Source organism: Lithobates pipiens, unplaced genomic scaffold (genome assembly GCF_037356315.1).
Source record: "Lithobates pipiens isolate NorthernLeopardFrog02 unplaced genomic scaffold, aLitPip1_a1.2 Scaffold_18, whole genome shotgun sequence".
Lineage (NCBI taxonomy): Eukaryota > Metazoa > Chordata > Amphibia > Anura > Ranidae > Lithobates > Lithobates pipiens.
In genome coordinates, this window is record NW_027507758.1 from 297,510,252 (window position 1) to 297,529,225 (window position 18,974).

The following is an 18,974-nucleotide window of genomic DNA, read 5'->3' on the forward strand; positions in this document are numbered from 1 at the left end:
GATCAGACAAGAAATTGATCCTTTATTGAAGTGTGTATGGCCATCATTAGGGAGATATACCCCTCTACTTTTCATGTTTACTAATATCCCCAGGAGTGAGCAAAAAGCCCAAATTGTGGGCTGTCAGCAGAAGAGGAATAGAAAAGGAATATGTCATTTGGGACACCAGTTCTAGTGACTTTCCTCTCACTTCCATCAGAAGTGAAGGGCAATCTCCCCAATGAGATACAGATGGCACAAAGAAGGTTCTAGCCCTCCCTCACTCTGTGCCTTCAGTCACACTTTGTGGTGAGTCCTGTGAATAGAGTCATGTGAGGGCCCCGTGTGTGCCTCCCCCCGCCGTGGCACTGTGTAACGTCTAGTGGCGAGAGGGCAGGGGGCTGTTCCCACCGCAGCCTCCTCTGTCTCCTGTGTCCTTCTGCGGAAATGACACATGCGGAGTCCCGTCACGTCACGCGAGAACGCACGGACACGCAGCACACAAAGGCACCGAGACACGCCGGGAGAGGAGCCGTGTACAGAGCGTGCCCTGGGCGGGAGGGAGCGTGTGGGGGGCCACTCAGGAACATTGCTGGATTCCTAGCACACGGCTCTATGCGAGGTAAGCGTATGCCAACGACTGCTCCACACTGTGCGGGCACCGGGCACTCCCTCACCACCCACACTGTGTCATTGTCACAACTTCACTGCTTACTGGGGACTACTGAGGAGAGCACTGCGCGCCCATTGTCACGGCCGACGTCTGCTGTCATCGTGACGTCACGGCCCGCCGAACCGAGGGGAGTGATCATGTGACTAGCAGAGCCTTCACTCTAGCATACATCCATTTATCAATCTCAGTGTACAATCGCTGCACTTAGACTCGGTGTACAATTGCTGCACTTAGTCTCGTTGTGTGCGATCGCTGAAATTAGTCTCGTTGTGTACGATCGCTGCACTTAGTCTCGTTGTGTACAATCGCTGCACTTAGTCTCGTTGTGTACAATCGCTGCACTTAGTCTCGTTGTGTGCGATCGCTGCACTTAGTCTCGTTGTGTGCGATCGCTGAAATTAGTCTCGTTGTGTGCGATCGCTGAAATTAGTCTCGTTGTGTACGATTGCTGCACTTAGTCTCGTTGTGTACAATCGCTGCACTTAGTCTCGTTGTGTGCGATCACTGCACTTAGTCTCGTTGTGTACGATCGCTGCACTTAGTCTCGTTGTGTACAATCGCTGCACTTAGTCTCGTGCGATCGCTGCACTTAGACTCGGTGTGCGATCGCTGCACTTAGACTCGGTGTGCGATCGCTGCACTTAGACTCGGTGTGCGATCGCTGCACTTAGACTCGGTGTGCGATCGCTGCACTTAGACTCGGTGTGCGATCGCTGCACTTAGTCTCGTTGTGTACGATCGCTGCACTTAGTCTCGTGTACGATCGCTGCCCTTAGTCTTGGTGTATGATCGCTGCCCTTAGTCTTGGTGTATGATCGCTGCACTTAGTCTTGGTGTATGATTGCTTCTTTCAGCAATCTCTGTGTATGATCGCTATAGTTAACAATCTCAATGTTAAATCGCTATAGGGTGAAAGTTTATTAAAGAATTAAAATGCACACTTACGTGTTAATAAAACAAAACCGGCTTTACGAACATTCGTGGCTTCGAAATGGCATTCCTACAAGCTTGTAAAGTAACAGTCCTGACCATCCAATTTGGAAAGCGTGTCTGATGACGTCACCATCATGGGCCTCACCCTACACGTTTCATCAGAGATAGCAAATCACCAACCTTTACTTTTTTCTTCTATCGTCTTATGTTTTTTCCTTTAAGTTTGGTTTAAGTTTTTTTTGTTTTTGTTTTTTACATTTTTGAAAGTTTATTATGTAAATTATGCAGGAAATATTTTTAGTTCTAGTTTTCTTGCACAGTCTTTGTGCCACGCAGATGCCCAGTGCGACGAGCAGCAATAAGACAGACTTTGCGACCAGCTGGAGCTAGCTCCAGATAGTTGAAGGTTTGCCAATGTGCTGATGGTTACCACCAACGAAGGGATGTTCTACAGGCTTCCTAGCCACACCACGGACACGTGGCCAGCAGTTTGCCTTAGCCTTATATTTGTGGTAGGCACGACCTGCCTTCAGGATGGACATATCAATACGTCCACCACCAGCAACGACTCCAACAATTGTTGAGCAGTGTTTGTCTGGGTGTTATTTTATTTACCTTTTTCTTCATATTGTTCTACATAGTTATATGGAAATCAAAGGCAGCCTTAAAGCTTGGGGCACGCTGGATTAACATGTATTTTTCTGTACTTGCAGCGTTTTTTTATTTTTATTTTTTTTAAGAGGCAAAACTGAGGGAAATTGAAACACACTCACTGGCCACTTTATTAGGTACACCTTGCTAGTACCGGGTTGGACCCCCTTTTGCCTTCAGAACTGCCTTAATTCTTTGTGGCATAGATTCAATAAGGTGTTGGAAACATTTCTCAGTTTTTGGTCCATATTGACATGATGGCATCACACAGTTACTGCAGATTTGTCAGTTGCACATCTTTGATGCAAAATCTCCCGTTCCACCACATCCCAAAGGTTCTCTATTGGATTGAGATCTGGTGACTGCGGAGGCCAATGAAGTACAGGGAACTCGTTGTCATGTTCAAGAACCCAGTTTGAGATGATTTGGGCTTTGTGACATGGTGCATTATCCTGCTGGAAGGAGCCATCAGAAGATGTGTACACTGTAGCCATAAAGGGATGGACATGGTCAGCAACAATACTCTGGTAGGCCTCCAGAAGATTTACCCCTCTTCATGACTAGGCCCTTTTCTGCAATACTGCACTGTGTTATTTTAACTCAGAATTGTGCAGTCGTGCCATGTTGTACCCAAATACAATTGATGTCCCCCCCCCCCCCAATAGAGCTTTCTTTTGGTAGTATTTGTTCACCTCTGCAAGTTTTTATTTTTTGCGCTTTAAACAAAAAAATACTACCAATTTTGAAAAGGAAAATTTATTTTTGTTTACAATATCCAATAAAAGAAAAATAGAAAAATCTAATGTATTTCTCAGTTTAGGCCAATATGTATTCTGCTACATATTTTTGGAAAAAAAAATCCCAATAAGCGTATATTGATTGGTTTGCGCAAAAGATATAGCATCTGCAAATTATAATATATTTTTTATATATAAAAAAAAAAAAATTAACTAGTAATGGCGGCGATTAGCGACTTGTAGCAGGACTGCTATTATGCGGTGGACAGTCAGACACTAAGACCCCTTTCACACTGGGGCGTTTTTCAGGCGTTTTTCAAGCACTTTAGCATTAAAAAAAGCGAATGTGAAGCGCTTGAAAGAAGCCTCATCTGCAATCCCAATGTGAAAGCCAGAGTGCTTTAAGAGCCCTTTCACAATGTCCGCTCCTGAAAAACGCTCGTAAAGCTCCGCTTAAACTAGCAGCGCTTTACCAGCGTTTTTCGAGCGCTATTGGGGTGCTTTTAACCCCTGCTAGTGGCCAGATAAAGGGTTGAAAGCGCCCACAAAACGCTGCCAAAAGTGTTTTTCAGGCGCTTCCCATTGATTTCAATGGGAAGGGGTGCTTTAGGAGCGGTTTATTCACCGCTCCAAAAGCGCTGCAAAGAAGCTGCTTGTAGGACTTTTTATGCCCTGCCAACGCAGTGCCTCAGTATGAAAGCACTCGGCTTTTTCATTGGGATTGCAGTTGCGGCTTCTTTCAGGCGCTTTTTTTAAAGCTAAAGCGTCTAAAAAATGCCCCAGTGTGAAAGCACTCAGGCTTTTACATTGGGATTGAAGTTGCAGCTTCTTTCAAGTGCTTTACATGCACTTTTTTAACGCTAAAGCGCCTGAAAAACACCCCAGTGACACTATTACAGTGATCATTGCTAAATGTATGCACTGTCAATGTACTAATGACACTGGCTGGGAAAAGGTTAAACATCAGGGGCGATCAAAGGATTAACTGTGTGCCTAACCAGTGTTTTAGTATACTCTGGGAGGTGCTTTTACTAGGGGAAGGCATGGATCCATGTCCCTGCTTTGCAGGAACACAGGATCCATGCCTTCCCTACTGACAGAGTGGCGATCTGCCTCTGTTTTGGATAATCGGCAGTGCTGGCGACATGCACACCCCAAACTGGGAAGTCTCAGATCACATACTAGGTACGTGATCTGGCACAGCACTGCCACCGCCAATCAGTGCCACCTGCCACCACCTACCAGTGCCACCACCAATCAGTGCCACCGCCAATCAGTGCCATCTGCCAGTGACAACTAGTGCCACCGCCAACCAGGGCCACCTGCCACTTCCAAACCAGTGCCACCTGCCAATCAGTGCCACATGCCAGTGTCACCTGCCAGTTCCAAACCAGTGTCACCTGCCAGTTCCAAACCAGTGTCACCTGCCAATGCCAACCAGTGTCACCTGCCAATGCCACCTGCCAGTGCCTGCCACCGCCAACCAGTGCCACCGCCAATCAGTGCCAACCAGTGCCACTGCCAATCAGTGCCACCTGCCACTACCAATCAGTGCAACGTGCCACCTGCCAGTGCCACCACCAATCAGTGGCACCTGCCAGTGCCACTGCCAATCAGTGCCAACTAGTGCCAGTGCCACCTGCCAACACCAACCAGTGCCACTGCCAATCAGTGCCATCTGCCAGTGACAACTAGTGCCACCGCCAACCAGGGCCACCTGCCATCACCAACCAGGGCCACCTGCCACTTCCAAACCAGTGCCACCTGCCGATCAGTGCCACCGCCAGTGTCACCTGCCAGTTCCAACCAGTGCCACCTGCCAGTTCCAACCAGTGCCACCTGCCAGTGCCAGCCAGTTCCATCTGTTGCCAGCCTTACTCTTTCTGGTCAGCCCATAACCCTGATGTAACAGCGTTTCATTGGAGTTATTGACTGGGTGCTCCATTGTGAGTTAGGGATAGGGGGTGAAAATGAGTGGCCTTACCCCGGGAGCTGACAATCCATACCACTCTAAAAAAAACAAAAAAAAACTGGCTCCTAAATTCAAAGCAAATTTGTCAACTATATATATATATATATTATTCCACCACATGAATGTTGATTGGCATCAAATGGCAATGGAACAACATTTCTAAAAAAATCTTCAAGATAAACATATCCAGAAGGAATGGAGGAGAATCTTGTGAGGAAACAGCCACCAATTGTATGAAGGCTTACAAAAGATAGTAGACTTAACAGGCATATACCACTTAAGTCAACCAGGCTTGTAGTGATAAATGCGATCAACGATCCAGATAACCACGATCACATTAGGACCTATGAATGGCACTGGTCAGCAGGTTGTTACCATAAACAGGCAAGTAGGTTCAGATGAAAAGAGGGACGGCCAGAGAAATTTCATATATCCACATGTTGAAACCAAGAAATGAAACAAAGTTCCACATACCGTGATCTTGTTTAGGGAAAAAAAAAATATATATATATATATATATATATATATATATATATATATATATATATATAATATATAATTTTTTTATTTTTTTTTAAGGATAACATTGAACACTCACATGTCGTGAAGCAATCAAAGGCTTATCGAACATAAGATGGCACAGTAGTGATGGCAGTACTCGAGCTGACGCGTTTCGTCTGTATAGACATAATCTCCGGAAGGTTTACCCCCCCCCCTTCACGACCAGCCCATTATCTGCAATACAGCACTGTTACTTTAACTGACAATTGCGCAGTCGTGCTACAGTGTACCCAAATAAAATTGATGTCTCCCCCACAAATGGAGCTTTATTTTGATGGTATTTGATCACCTCTGCGTTTATTTTTTGCGCTATTAAATAAAAAAAAAACTATTTTGAAAAAAAAGAAGCAATATTTTTTTACTTTCTGCTATAAAACACATCCATTGAAAAAACGAATTTCTTCATGAATTTAGGCCAATTCTGCTATATCTATTTGGTAAACAAAAACCCAATAAGCTTATATTGATTGGGCTGTGCAAAAGTTATAGCGTCTACAATCTATGGGGTATTTTTATTGAATTTTTTTTTTTTTTTTTTACTAGTAATGGCGGTGATCAGCGACTTATAGCAGGACTGCGGCAGACAAATCAGAAGCTTAGCTTAGGTTCACACTGATGCGGGTTTAAAATTGCGCGAAGTTCAGCTGAACTTGCATGACTTCAAACCCAGGTGTTTTTCCGATTTGGGAGCGATTTCAGAGACATCTGTGTGGGTTCCTGCCCCCGAAGTTGCCAAAAGTAGCGCAGGAACTACTTTTGGGAATCAGTGTGGCACCACAATGTTGGCGTTAAGCCGATTTGGACGGTGCCATAGCCGGCGATTTGACATGTCAAAATGGCCCAATGTGAAGTGACGCTTTTAAACGTTTTTTTTTTTTTTTGGGGGGGACCAGTGACACCAATACAGTGATTAATGCAAAAAAAAAAAAAAAAAAATATGCACTCTCACTGTACTAATGGCTGTACTGTAGTGGCAGGGAATGGCTTAACATCAGGGGCCGATCAAAGGGTTAAATGTGTTCCTAGGGAGTGTGCTATGTAACTGTGTGTAGGGTGCTTTAACTGTGGGAAGACAGAGATCCATGTTCCTGCTTAGCAGAAATATACGATCTCTGTCTTCCCTACTAACAGAACAGCAATCTGCCTTGTTTACATAGGCAGACTCCATTCTGCCTCTGTCGGGAACAATCAGTGAGTCCTGGCAGAAATTGGGTCCACCGGATCCGCTGATTGGCTTCCGCTGTGTCCAATCACAGCGGGTCGTGGGAAGCGCATGTGCTCGCACCAGACCCAGAACTGTAAAATCACGTACGTGATTTTGTGCAGAGGAGACGCAGCCCTGCAGTAAATGTATGTGGGGCGATCGGCAAGAGGTACTAAGGAGCCTAAAGTGCGCCAAATATACCACAAATATATACCACACCATTTCACCACCACCACCAGCCTGAACTGTTGATACAAGATAGATCCATGCTTTCATGTTGTTTACGCCAAATTCTGACCCTCCCATCTGATTGTTGCAGCTGAAATCGAGTCTCATTATACCAGGCTACATTTTTCCAATCTTCTTTGTCGAATTTTGGTGAGCCTGTGCGAATTTCCTATTCTTAGCTGACAGGAGTGGCACCCGGTGTGGTCATCTGCTGCCATAAACCGTCTGCTTTAAAGTTTGATGTGTTGGGTGTTCATTATTATTATGTATACCTTGGTTGTAACAAGTGGTTATTTGAGTTACTGTTGCCTTTCTATTATCTCAAACCAGCCTGCCCATTCTCCCCTGACCTTTGACATCAACAAAGCATTTTCATCAGACAACTGCCACTCACTGGATATTTTCTCTTTTTCGGACCATTCTCTGTAAACCCTAGAGATGGTTGACTGTGTGAAAATCCCAGTAGATCTGCAGTTTTTGAAATACTCAGACCAGCCCATGTGGCAAAAGCGGGGTTCCACCCTAAAGTGGAACTTCCGCTCATCGGAACACTCCCCCCCCCCCCCCCCCCCCCCTCGGTGTCACAGTTGGCACCTTTCAGGGGGGAGGGGGGTGCAGATACCTGTCTGCCTGCACTTCCGGGCATAGACTCCCGTGGGAGTCTATGCCTCTTCCTGTCCCTGCACGCTGTCTGCTGCGACACACGGGTCCCAGAGACAGTGCGGACCATTCGTATTACGCTGCACTTCCTGATTCTCTCACCTAGAACGGCGGCGGCAGCAGCCGAGAGCCGAGCGATCGATCGGCCTCGGCTGCTGACATCGCTGGATCCTGGGACAGGTGAGTGTCCATTTATTAAAAGTCAGCAGCTGCAGTATTTATAGCTGCTGGCTTTTAATAGTTTTTTTTCCAGTGAAATCCCTCTTTAAATCTCCTTTCTTCCCCATTCTGACGCTCAGTTTGAAATTCAGCAAGTCGTCTTCACCACGTCTAGATGCCTAAATGCATTGAGTTGCTGCCATGTGATTGGCTGATAGCAATTTTTGCTACCAATCAATTGAACAGATGTACCTAATAAAGTGGCCAGTGAGTGTATATCACAGGGATGTACTGAATTTTTATTGTTTTTTTTTTTTCTATTCTGACTGGGGGGGGGGGAGGGGTACACTTTAAGGGGCCCATTTCACACTTATTTGTTGCAGTGAAGCACAAAACCTACATTTCTGCATCACAGTGCCATTAATTTTGAATGGCATTCTAACGTACTAAGGCAATGTACCTTAACCACTTAAGGACCGGAAGGATTTACCCCATTAATGACCAGGCAATTTTTTGCGATACAGCACTGTGTCGGTTTAACTGATTGCGCGGTTGTGAGACACTGTACTGTACCCAAACAAATAGAGCTTTCTTTTGGTGGTATTTGATCACCTCCTGCGGTTTTTATTTTTTGTGCTATAAACAAAAAAAGACAGAATTTAAAAAAAAAAATTTTTTTTTTACTTTTTTCTATAATAAATATCCGAAAAACAAATAATAAAAAAAACAAAACAAATTTCTTCATCAGTTTAGGCCAATCTGTACTCTTCTACATATTTTTGGTAAAAAAAATGTCAATGAGCATATATTGATTGGTTTGGGCAAAAGTTATAGCGTCTACAAAATAGGGGATAGATTTCTGGCATTTTTATTTTTTTTACTAGTAATGGTGGTGATCAGCAATTTTTACACTCTTTTGAGACAAGTGACATTTATTACAGTGATCAGAGCTAAAAATATCCAATGATCACTGTATAAATAACACTAGGGGGCGATCAAGGGGTTAATTGTGTCCTAGGGAGGTGTTTCTAACTGTGAGGGGAGTGAACTGACTGGGAATAGAGAGAGATCGCTGTTCCTAATCACACTGTACTCCCCTGACTAAAGGGGGAGTACTGCTTTGTTTACACTGGCAGATCCCCATTCTGCCTCTCAGGAGCAACTGCTGGTGGCTGGCGAACATCGGCGCGTGGTACGTCATTTCACCCAATAGGGCCACCCTGCCTCAGTATATATGCGGTGGGCGGTCCTTAAGATTAATGCAGCGCATGGTAAAGCTTGACATAATGGGTTTCATTGAGGCTGCATTCACACCTGAGCGTTTTCAGCTCATAAAATGCTCAGAAAACGCCCAACAAGCAAAATCCCATTCATTTCAATGGCACCTTTTCACATCTGAGCTCAAAAACAAACATGAGCTTCTTTTAGGCGGATTACAGGCGTGTGTTTTTTTTTTTTTTACACTGGTGACCTGTACAAAATTGCAGCAAAAACGTGCGACTTTGAAACGCTCAGACGTGAATGCAGCCTGACTAAAACTGAAGAGTGTAAAATCTGGTACAGCTGTGCATGGTAGACAATCCGCTTCTAAGCCCTGGTTCACATTGAATTAATTTGAAGTAGCGAGATTTCAAAGTAGCGAGGTCAGCGCGATTTCAGGTGCTACTTGATAGACATCTATGTGGCTTCATACACACGTCTACTGAAGTAGCATCTGAAAGCTGCAAAAGTAATGCAGGAACTACTTTTGCAGATCGGTGCTTCTTAGTAAAATCGGTGTCGCACCGATTGGAACAGTGCCATTGCCGCCAATAGGCTGCAACTTGTCATGCGATTCGATCTCTCAAAATGCATGACAAATTGCTCCAATGTGAACCAAGGCTCACTTCAGCTTGTTCAGTTAAATTTGATAAACAAACCTGGTAGCAGATTGGTTTCTATACACAGCTGCACCAGATTTTGGAACTCCAAAGGAAAAGGGACGGTTATTTTAACCAGTTTAGAACCTAGGATGTACTTCATTACCCCTTTCAAGTCCTTTGCTCCTCAGTTCCCACAAATGCTACCCAATACCTGCTGTCAGTTTGACGCCTGGGGTCCTGCTTTGTGAGTCATGGCTGCTCTCGGCTTATTCAACTTTGATCTGCAAAAATAGCTATTTCCTAGCTGTGTCTGCTAAAATGTTTTTAAGCACGTGCCCACTGGGCACTTATACCCCCTTCCTAACTACACCAATTTTTAGCTTTTGGTGCTCTCACATTTTGAACGACAATCAATCGTGCAACACTGTACCCATATGAAATTTTTGTTCTTTTTTTCACACAAATAGCGCTTTATTTTGGTGATAGTGAAGAGGGGATGTGTTCCTTTCCTCCAATCAGCTCTCACACACTAACTGCAGCCTCTCTGCCCCCTCCTCTGTGATACAGATGGAGAAGGATTTTAACACAATTGTGGCTTTTTGAAGGGGTGTAGCAAAGAGAGGCCTGAAGATAAACAAGTGAAACCCATGTAGGAAGATTTGTTTAATCTCTTTATTAAAGTGGTTCTAAAGGCAGATTTTTTTTTTTTTAATAGTAACCACTTGCCGACTGCACTATAGCCAAAAGATGACTGCAGCACGGTTTTCCATTTCTAGGAGAGCGTCCACAGACATCCTCCCAGAACCCCGCCCCCTGCGCACTCCCTGGATCAGCAATGGTTCCACGTGCACATACTAAGGGACAAAGACCCGCTGATGGGATGGATGGTCAGCAGCTTGGAAACGCGTAGCAAGCTGCCCCCCTCCATCCAGTGACGTGTACCTTCTCCCTGTCAGCAGCTTGTGCGGGTGCCTTTGTACATGCCTTCCACTCTGTGCCACTGTAACTGGAGCACAGTTTTTGTCAGATGTCTACACGATATAGTGTTGTTTTTAATACTTGCTAATCCTTGCACCCTGTACTGTTCTCTTCCAAGCTGAAGGATACAAACTGACTATGCTAAACACAGGTCAGCTTCTGTGCTTTGTGTGGTCAGCTTGCAACAAGAAAGAAGGGTGACTGGCAGGATCAACTAGGTACTTCAGATGGAAGAAGTACATGAAAATGACAGAAACTATGATTTATGAAATACACATATGTGAACACACACACATAGAAAATATTTAGGGTAACATACACTTAAAAGAAAAGTGTGGAGTTTTTTTTTTTTATCATACTTACCTAGGTGGAGGCAGCATCGTTCCGATGCTGCATCTGTCCCCTACCGCCTCTAACACTGAGAACCGAGCAATCAAATACCATGATCACTCGGTTCTCAGGGCTCTCCGAGCAGAGAGCTGGTACCTGTCATTCAGCAGCCCTCTGCTCTGCCCCCCCCCCCCCCCCCCGCTGCACTCACTGGAGCGCTGTGAAGAGGGCAAGAGTGGCCAGCTCAGGCTCCCAGCAGCTCGCTAATAGGCTGAGTCAAGTGCTAGTCCAAGCATGTGGGTGGATCCTGACCATATGGTCGTGATCCTTCCAGAGCCTGGACCAGCTCCCTGACATCAGCCTACAGCAGGGTCCAGCCCACTTTCGGCTGAAAGGGGGTCACAGGCGTGCAGAACAAACTTCACTCGCGTGAACTACAGGAGAAGGACAGCCAAATAAGCTTTGGCTGTCCTTCTCCTTTAAGGCTCCATGCACACTAGCGTTTTTTTTTAAGCTCTTAGAAGCTATTATGAGCATTTTTTTTCCTGCTCCTAGAACCTCATAGTGTTTATCCTATTTGTCCATGCACAGTATTTTATGCTAAAAGCATTTTCAAGCTTCAGCCTTTAGGAGCAGAGAAAAAATGTTTTTGGGAGTGTTTTCCCGGCAGAAAAAACCCTAAATGCTGATAACGACCCGAGCGTCCCACACGATTAGCCCCCCCCCCCCCCCCCCACCTGCTTTAGCCCAAGCTATTGAAGATTAACTAGCAGAATGTGACCTCCCAGCACTTTCCCCCATGGCCTTAGCCAGTCTCAACTCCCCTATTGCAGAGGAGGAGGTAGAGGACACAATCAGCCCTCCTGAACAACAAGGCCCCAGGACCAGACGGCCTCTACCTCTACTACAAAACCTTTATGCAGATCTTACTCCCCCGAATTACATCCCTATTTAACTCCTTCATGCACAATACACCCATCCCGAGGGATATGCAAAGATCTTTTTTAACAATGATCCCCAAACCTGGGAAGGACCATACACTGTGCTCTAATTACAGGCCGATCGCTCTCCTGAATTCAGATCTAAAAATTTTTACTAAGCTACTGGCTAACAGATTAAATCATTTCATGCCTTCATTAATACACAAGGACCAAGTGGAGTTCATCCCCAGTCGACAGGCAGGGGATAACACCAGGAGAGTGGTAGAACTTGTGGAGGTGGCGAACAGGAACAAGGCGGAAGCTCTCCTCCTCAGCTTAGACGCAGAAAAAGCCTTTGATAGGCTGGGCTGGCCCTACCTGTTTGCCACCCTCCGGAGGGCGGGAGTGGAAGGTTCTTTTCTCCAAGCCGTTTCCCACTTATACTCATCCCCTTTGACCCTAGTATGGACTCAGTTTGCCTTCTCTCCCACATTACCCATAACTAATGGGACTCTGCAGGGTTGTCCCCCTATCCCCTCTTCTCTATGCACTGTGCATTGAACCCCTTGCTGCCCATATAAGACAGAATCCAAACATCCATGGTATCCTGAGCTGTACGAGGGACTTAAAGCAGGGCTTGACAAATTTGCTTGGAATCTAGGAGCCAGCTAAAAAAGTTAGGAGCCAGGTCGGTAACGGCGATCCGGACCTGTCCCTGGCCTGACATGGAGACGAGTGAGTAGAAGATAGCGCAGCCCCCCCCCCCCCCCCACCTGTCTCCAAGTCATTGCCCATAGCTCTTAGAGGGACATTTTATTTATTTATTTATTTATTTTCAAATGACAATTTTTTTTAAATTGCATTTTAGTGTAAATATGAGATCTGAGGTCTCTCTGACTCCAGATCTCATATTTAAGAGGACCTGTCATGCTTTTTTTCTATTACAAGGGATGATTACAGTCCTTGTAATAAGAATAAAAGTGACACAATTATTTTATTTTTTTTAAAAAGAACAGTGAAAAAAATAAAAATAAAAGTCAAAGTAAGAAAATAAAAATTAATTTTAAATGCGCCCTGTCCCGCCCGCATATGAAAGCGGTGTTCAAACCACACATGTGAGGTATCGCCGTGATCGGTAGAGCGAGAGCAATAATTCTAGCCCTAGACCTCCTCTGTAACTCAAAATGTGCAACCTGTAGAATTTTTTAAACGTCACCTATGGAGATTTTGAAGGGTAAAAGTTTGTCGCCATTCCATGAGCGGGCGCAATTTTGAGCCATGACATGTTGGGTATCAATTTACTCGGCGTAACATTATCTTTCACAATATAAAAAAAAATTGGGCTAGCTTTACTGTTGTCTTATTTTTTATTAAATAAATTATTTTTCCCCAAAAAAGTGCGCCTGTAAGTCCACTGCGCAAATACGGTGTGACAGACAGTATTGCAACGACCACCATTTTATTCTCTAGAGTGTTAGAATAAAAAATATATATAATGTTTAGGGGTTCTAAATAAAGGGAAGGAGATAGGCAGACAATAAAAAACAGGCAGGGGAAGCTCCATTAGCATTGCTGGTTGTCAGACCAACGGCTACCACAAGAGGGCGCCAGATTCCAGAAGGAATCATAGGACCGCAGAAGGCCTCAAAGCCGCGGCCTCAATTACCGGCCGCCGGCGGAACGGAACGACACGATCACGCCGGGGGGGGGGGGTGGGGTCCACAGAGACAGGATACCCCCAGCTGTGCTGCCCCAGGCGCCAGGTCACTAATTCTAGTCGCAAATGCGACCTGGCGCCCGGGTTTTGTCGAGCCCTGCTTTAAAGTATCCCTGTTTGCGGATGATGTCCTATTAACCCTGACCCAGCCGCAAATCTCTACCAAATCTTCATGAGGAATTGGATAAATATAGTACCCTCTCGGGCTACAAAATCAATAGCTCTAAGACTGAAGCCCTCCCTCTTAATATGGTCCCGCAGACACTGTCAGCCCTCTCCCACTCATTTAACTATTCATGGAAGTCATCCTTTCTGAAATACCTAGGGGTACACCTTACGCGAACCTATGAGACCTTATACAAGGCTAACTTCCCTCAGCTATTCACAGATATTAGGGCCTCCCTCACCAAATGGAAAACCTTAAAGCTGTGCCTTTTTGGCGGTTTAGCGACCATTGAGATGGCGATCCTTCCCAGACTTCTTTACATTTTTGAGACACTTCCCATCCCTATCCCAACAGCGCAGCTTAGGACACTCCAGGGTGATCTCATAAAGTTCTTTTGGAATTATAAGAGGCACCGGATCGCCAAATCCATATTATACGCCCCCTGAAATCAAGGGGGACTTGCCTTCCCCAATATAGCCAAATACTATCTGGCAGCAGAATTACGCCCAATCGCATTCTGGAGTACACTACACGCCTATAATCGCTGTACTCAAATCGAAAAGCTGTGGCTAGCCCCAACGCATCCTAACTCCATGTTATGGAGTACGGATATTAGGTCCCAATTGCTAGGACCAATAGCACTTGTCCGCACATTGTGGCGATGTGCCAAAAAGGTATACCCGCTAACTTCCTTAGCCTCCCTGGCCACCTCCTTTTTGTTTACCCCCAATGTCCCAGATAGCTTGACATCACAAATGTCCCAACACTGGTTTAATAGGGCCCTGTTCCGATATGGCCAGTTGGTAGACATTAGGATTAGGACGCTAAGATCATTCCAAGAATTGAAGGATTCCTTCGATCTGCCTAGGCAAGCTTTCTTTAGCTACCTGCAAATCCGTAATTTTGCACAGTCTTTTACGCCAAACCTGCAATTCTCCCCCTTAACGAAGTTCGAGAAAATGTGCCTGGAGGGCTCATCCCCTAAGGGCATGCACCTACCAAATCCTGATAGTAGACTTCTCACTGATGGGACCGCGGCATGCCTATATGGATAAATGGGAGCGGGATTTGGGGGAGACCATACCTTTGAAGACATGGCAGCAGGTGTGGTCACGGGCATCTAAAAGCTCCATGTGCACTTTTTTTATATAAGGAAAACCAATACAAGGTTATGCTTCATTGGTATGAAACCCCGGAACTACTCCATTCTATTTACCCTTCCGCCGACTCCCGCTGCTGGCGTTGCCGCAGAGCAGTAGGAACGCTGTTCCATATTTACTGGACTTGTCCACAGGTCATGCCCCTATTGGGAAACAGTCCAAGCCTTATTACAAACCGTTTTTGAGGTGCAAATACCATTGGACCCCAAAATGTTCCTATTGGGCCTCCCTCCTACCTCATTCTCAAGATCCTCCTAAAAAGTTCTAGCCCAGGTGCTGACAGCCGGGCGACGCTTAATAAAATGGGGAGGGAAAAAAGGGAAACCCCTTCATTGGTTGGTTGAGTTGCATACCAGAATCAGAGACGTCAAACGGATGGAATATATGACAGCCTCCCTAAACCATACTCTCGACAAACATAACAAGATATGGGAACTTTGGGATAGGTTGGAGGCCCCCAAATCCAGCTGATCCAGAGTGGACTCCCATTTTTTTGGGGGTCATGGGGGCTCGAGGTCGGACGGGTGTCCTTTATTCTCCTACTCTCTCCCTCTCTACCTATTCCGTAATCTTCCTCTTGTCTTGTGTCTGTACATACTAATCTTCGTGTCTTTACCTACTTCCTCCACCTCTCCTCCTCCCCTTTCATATTAACATAAGTCACATAACTGATTAATAATTGGGTCAGTGGTATAACGCAGGTCTTGAATCCCGCTTTAAATATGCCTAGGTAGTGGTGTAATGTTTAAGTTAATGTATTGTCGTTTATCACGTTTCTGTTACATAACCCACGGATCTCTAGAGTCGGGACTGTATGTCTATGCCATTGAATGGAAGTATAGGTGGTCTGTTCGGTATATACCACACACCATGTTAAGTAACGTAGCTTGTGACTACCTTTCATTACTTATTGTAATGTATTATAGAATTACATATTTCAGATAACATTAATAAGAGATGATATACAAATAGTACTCAGACCATTAACACAGTTCACAATACATATAATAGTAATCGAGATAATATGCAAAAAGCAAGATAAAAAATGGTACATTCTTATGATGAGAAAAAAGTCCTTATGTTCACCTCAAACGGCATAGGGGTATAGCAAGGGTATAAAAAATAACTGCAAGACCGATGGCCTCTGGGCCTGTTGGGTATATATATCACAATGAGACTTAAGAAAATCTTGGTACAGTAAGTGGAGACACGGCATCCAACAGCTAAATGAATAAAGTTATTCGAGAAATAAGAAAAAATAAAACTAGTTATAGAAAGACAAAGTTAGGGGTTAAGTACAGAACCTCCATAACCAAGGCTTTACTTACTATGGTTTGATGTATAGTGGTGTAAAAGTGGGGCCCTACAGGTGATCCAGGCAATTGACTCCAACCGGGAGCTGAGGTAGGTGACCCCGCGGATTTGGAAGGGGCGAGACCCGGGGCAGGTACCGAAAACCAGGACATCCTAGGAGTGGAGTGAGGGAACATTTTGTGAATGGGAATTGGGGGGAATGGAGGGGGATTGAAAAGGGAGGAAAAGGCGTAGAGCTGTTGGATCCCGTGTCTCCACTTACTGTACCAAGATTTTCTTAAGTCTCATTGTGCATATTATCTCAATTACTATTGTATGTATTGTGAACTGTGTTAATGGTCTGAGTACTATTTGTAGAGGTCGACCAATATGGGTTTTTCTCTGGCCGATGCCGATATTTAGAAATCATGGCGGCCGATGGCCGATATATGATGCAGATTTTTTTGGGCCGATATGTTAGGCCGATTTTTTTTTTTTTATCCCCCTTCATCTCATAAAGCCTAACAGACACCTTTCCCACTGGGGCGTATTTTTTTTAGGCGCTTTTGGGCTAAAAATAGCGCCTGTAAAATGCCTGCAAAATCGGCTCCCCTGCAGTCTGTGTGAAAGACAGAGTGCTTTCACACTGAGGCGATGCAAGCAGCACGTTTGGCGTGGTGTATACCGCTTCTCCACCACTTCTGCCCATTGATATTAATGGGCACCACTGCCCAAGCCAGGGCTCGACAACCCGGTCGCCAGGTCGCATTGGCGACTAGAAATAGCGACCTCGCGCCTGGGGCAGCACAGCTGGGGGTATCCTGTGTCTGTGGACCCCCCCAGCGTGATCGCGTCGGGCCGTTCCGCCGGCGGCCGAAAATTTAGGCCGCGGCTTTGAGGCCTTCTGCGGTCCTATGATTCCTTATGGAATCTGGCGCCCTCTTGTGGTCGCCGTTGGTATGACAAACCAGCAATGTTAATGAAGATTCCTCTGCCTGTATTATATTACCTGCCTCTTCTTCCCTTTATTTAGAACCCCCTAAACATTATATATATTTTTTATTCTAACACCGTAGAGAATAAAATGGTGGTTGTTGCAATACTGTCTGTCACACCGTATTTGTGCAGCGGACTTACAAGCGCACTTTTGTTGGGAAAAATAATTTAGTTAATAAAAAAATAAGACAACAGTAAAGTTAGCCCAATTATTTTTTATATTGTGAAAGATAATGTTACGCCGAGTAAATTGATACCCAACATGTCACGCTTCAAAATTGAACCCGCTCATGGAATGGCGACAAACCTTTACCCTTTAAAATCTGCATAGGCGACGTTTAAAAAAATTCTACAGGTTGCACGTTTTGAGTTACAGAGGAGGTCTGGGGTAGAATTATTGCTCTCGCTCTACCGATCACAGGGCTACCTACTATGTGTGGTTCGAACACCGATTTTATATGCGGGCAGGACAGGGCGCGTTTAAAAATTATTATTTTTTCTGCTTTATTTTAACTTTTTTTTTTTCCACTGTTCTTTTAAAAAAAATGTTGTGTCACTTTTATTCTTATTACAAGGAATGTAAAAATCCCTTGTAATAGAAAAAGCATGACAGGTCCTCTTAAATATGAGATCTGGGGTCAGAGAGACCTCGGATCTCATATTTACACTAAAATGCAATTGAAAAAAAAATTGTCATTTGAAAAAAAATAAATAAAATGTCCCTCTAAGAGCTATGGGCAATGACTTTGAGACGGGGGGGGGGGGGGGGGGGGCGGCGACGGCGCTGCTATCTTCCCCTCACTCGTCTTCATGTCAGGCCAGGGACAGGTCCGGATCGTCGTCACGGACCTGGCTCCTAACTTTTTAAGCTGGCTCCTAGATTCCAAGCAAATTTGTCAACCCCTGGCCCAAGCGCATGCAATGCGATTTGGCAGCGGTGCTTCACGGCCGCATTTAACCTCTTCTTCGGCCGCTAGCTAGGATTATATGCGCCCCACTAGCAGCCGAATAGCACCGCTAAAATTATGGTAAAGCACTGCTAAAACTAGCAACATTTTACCATCAATGTCTGCCCGCTCCAGTGTGCAAGCAGCCTATAAAATAAAAACAAGTACTCAAAACTTTTGGACGGAAAAAAAAAAAATGGACTAACTTTACTGTTTTCGTTTTTTTTTTTTTTTTTTTTTTTAAATCGTTTAGTGTATTTTTTTTCCCCCAAAAAAATGCATTTTAAAGACCTCTGCGCAAATGCCGTGTGACATAAAATGTTGCAACAACCGCTATTTTATTCCCTAGGATCTCTGCTAAAAAAATATATATACTTTTTGGGGGGTCTGAGTGATTTTCTGGCAGAAAATACAGGACTTTTACTTGTAAGCAACAAGTGTCAGAAAAGATTTAGTCTTTAAATGGTTAAACTGAGAACTCTACACACTGAGATGAATTCATTCATTCAAGTGTAAACATTGTATCTTTCTGTTCTTTTCTTGGCAGACTGCCCAGAGAGGAGGAAAGACTTTCTATGAAGACTCAGGTAACTTACACTGACTTCTATTACAGAAGTCATTTCCAAGTCCCGCTGTTCTAAATCGGCCTTTTTATCAGCTCAATCGGCCGATGCCGATTAATTAAAAAACTGCAAATATCGGCCGATATATCGGTCGACCTCTAACTATTTGTATATCATCTCTTATTAATGTTATCTGAAATATGTGATTCTATAATACATTGCTTTAACCCCTTCCCACCGAGCGTACGCAGATCTGCGTACTTGGCTTCCGGGGGTTATACCGGG

The 18,974-nt window shown here is 44.8% G+C and overlaps 1 protein-coding gene across 1 annotated transcript in view; it reads left to right on the plus strand.

Annotated features, from left to right (window-relative positions):
• The first annotated feature begins 332 nt into the window (after positions 1–332).
• Positions 333–18,974, plus strand: part of BEND3 (BEN domain containing 3) — a 30,168-nt gene continuing 11,526 nt past the window's right edge. The window contains exon 1 of the mRNA XM_077487166.1: positions 333–601. The gene's annotated coding sequence lies outside the window, so the exon portion shown is untranslated. The remainder of the gene's footprint in view (positions 602–18,974) is intronic.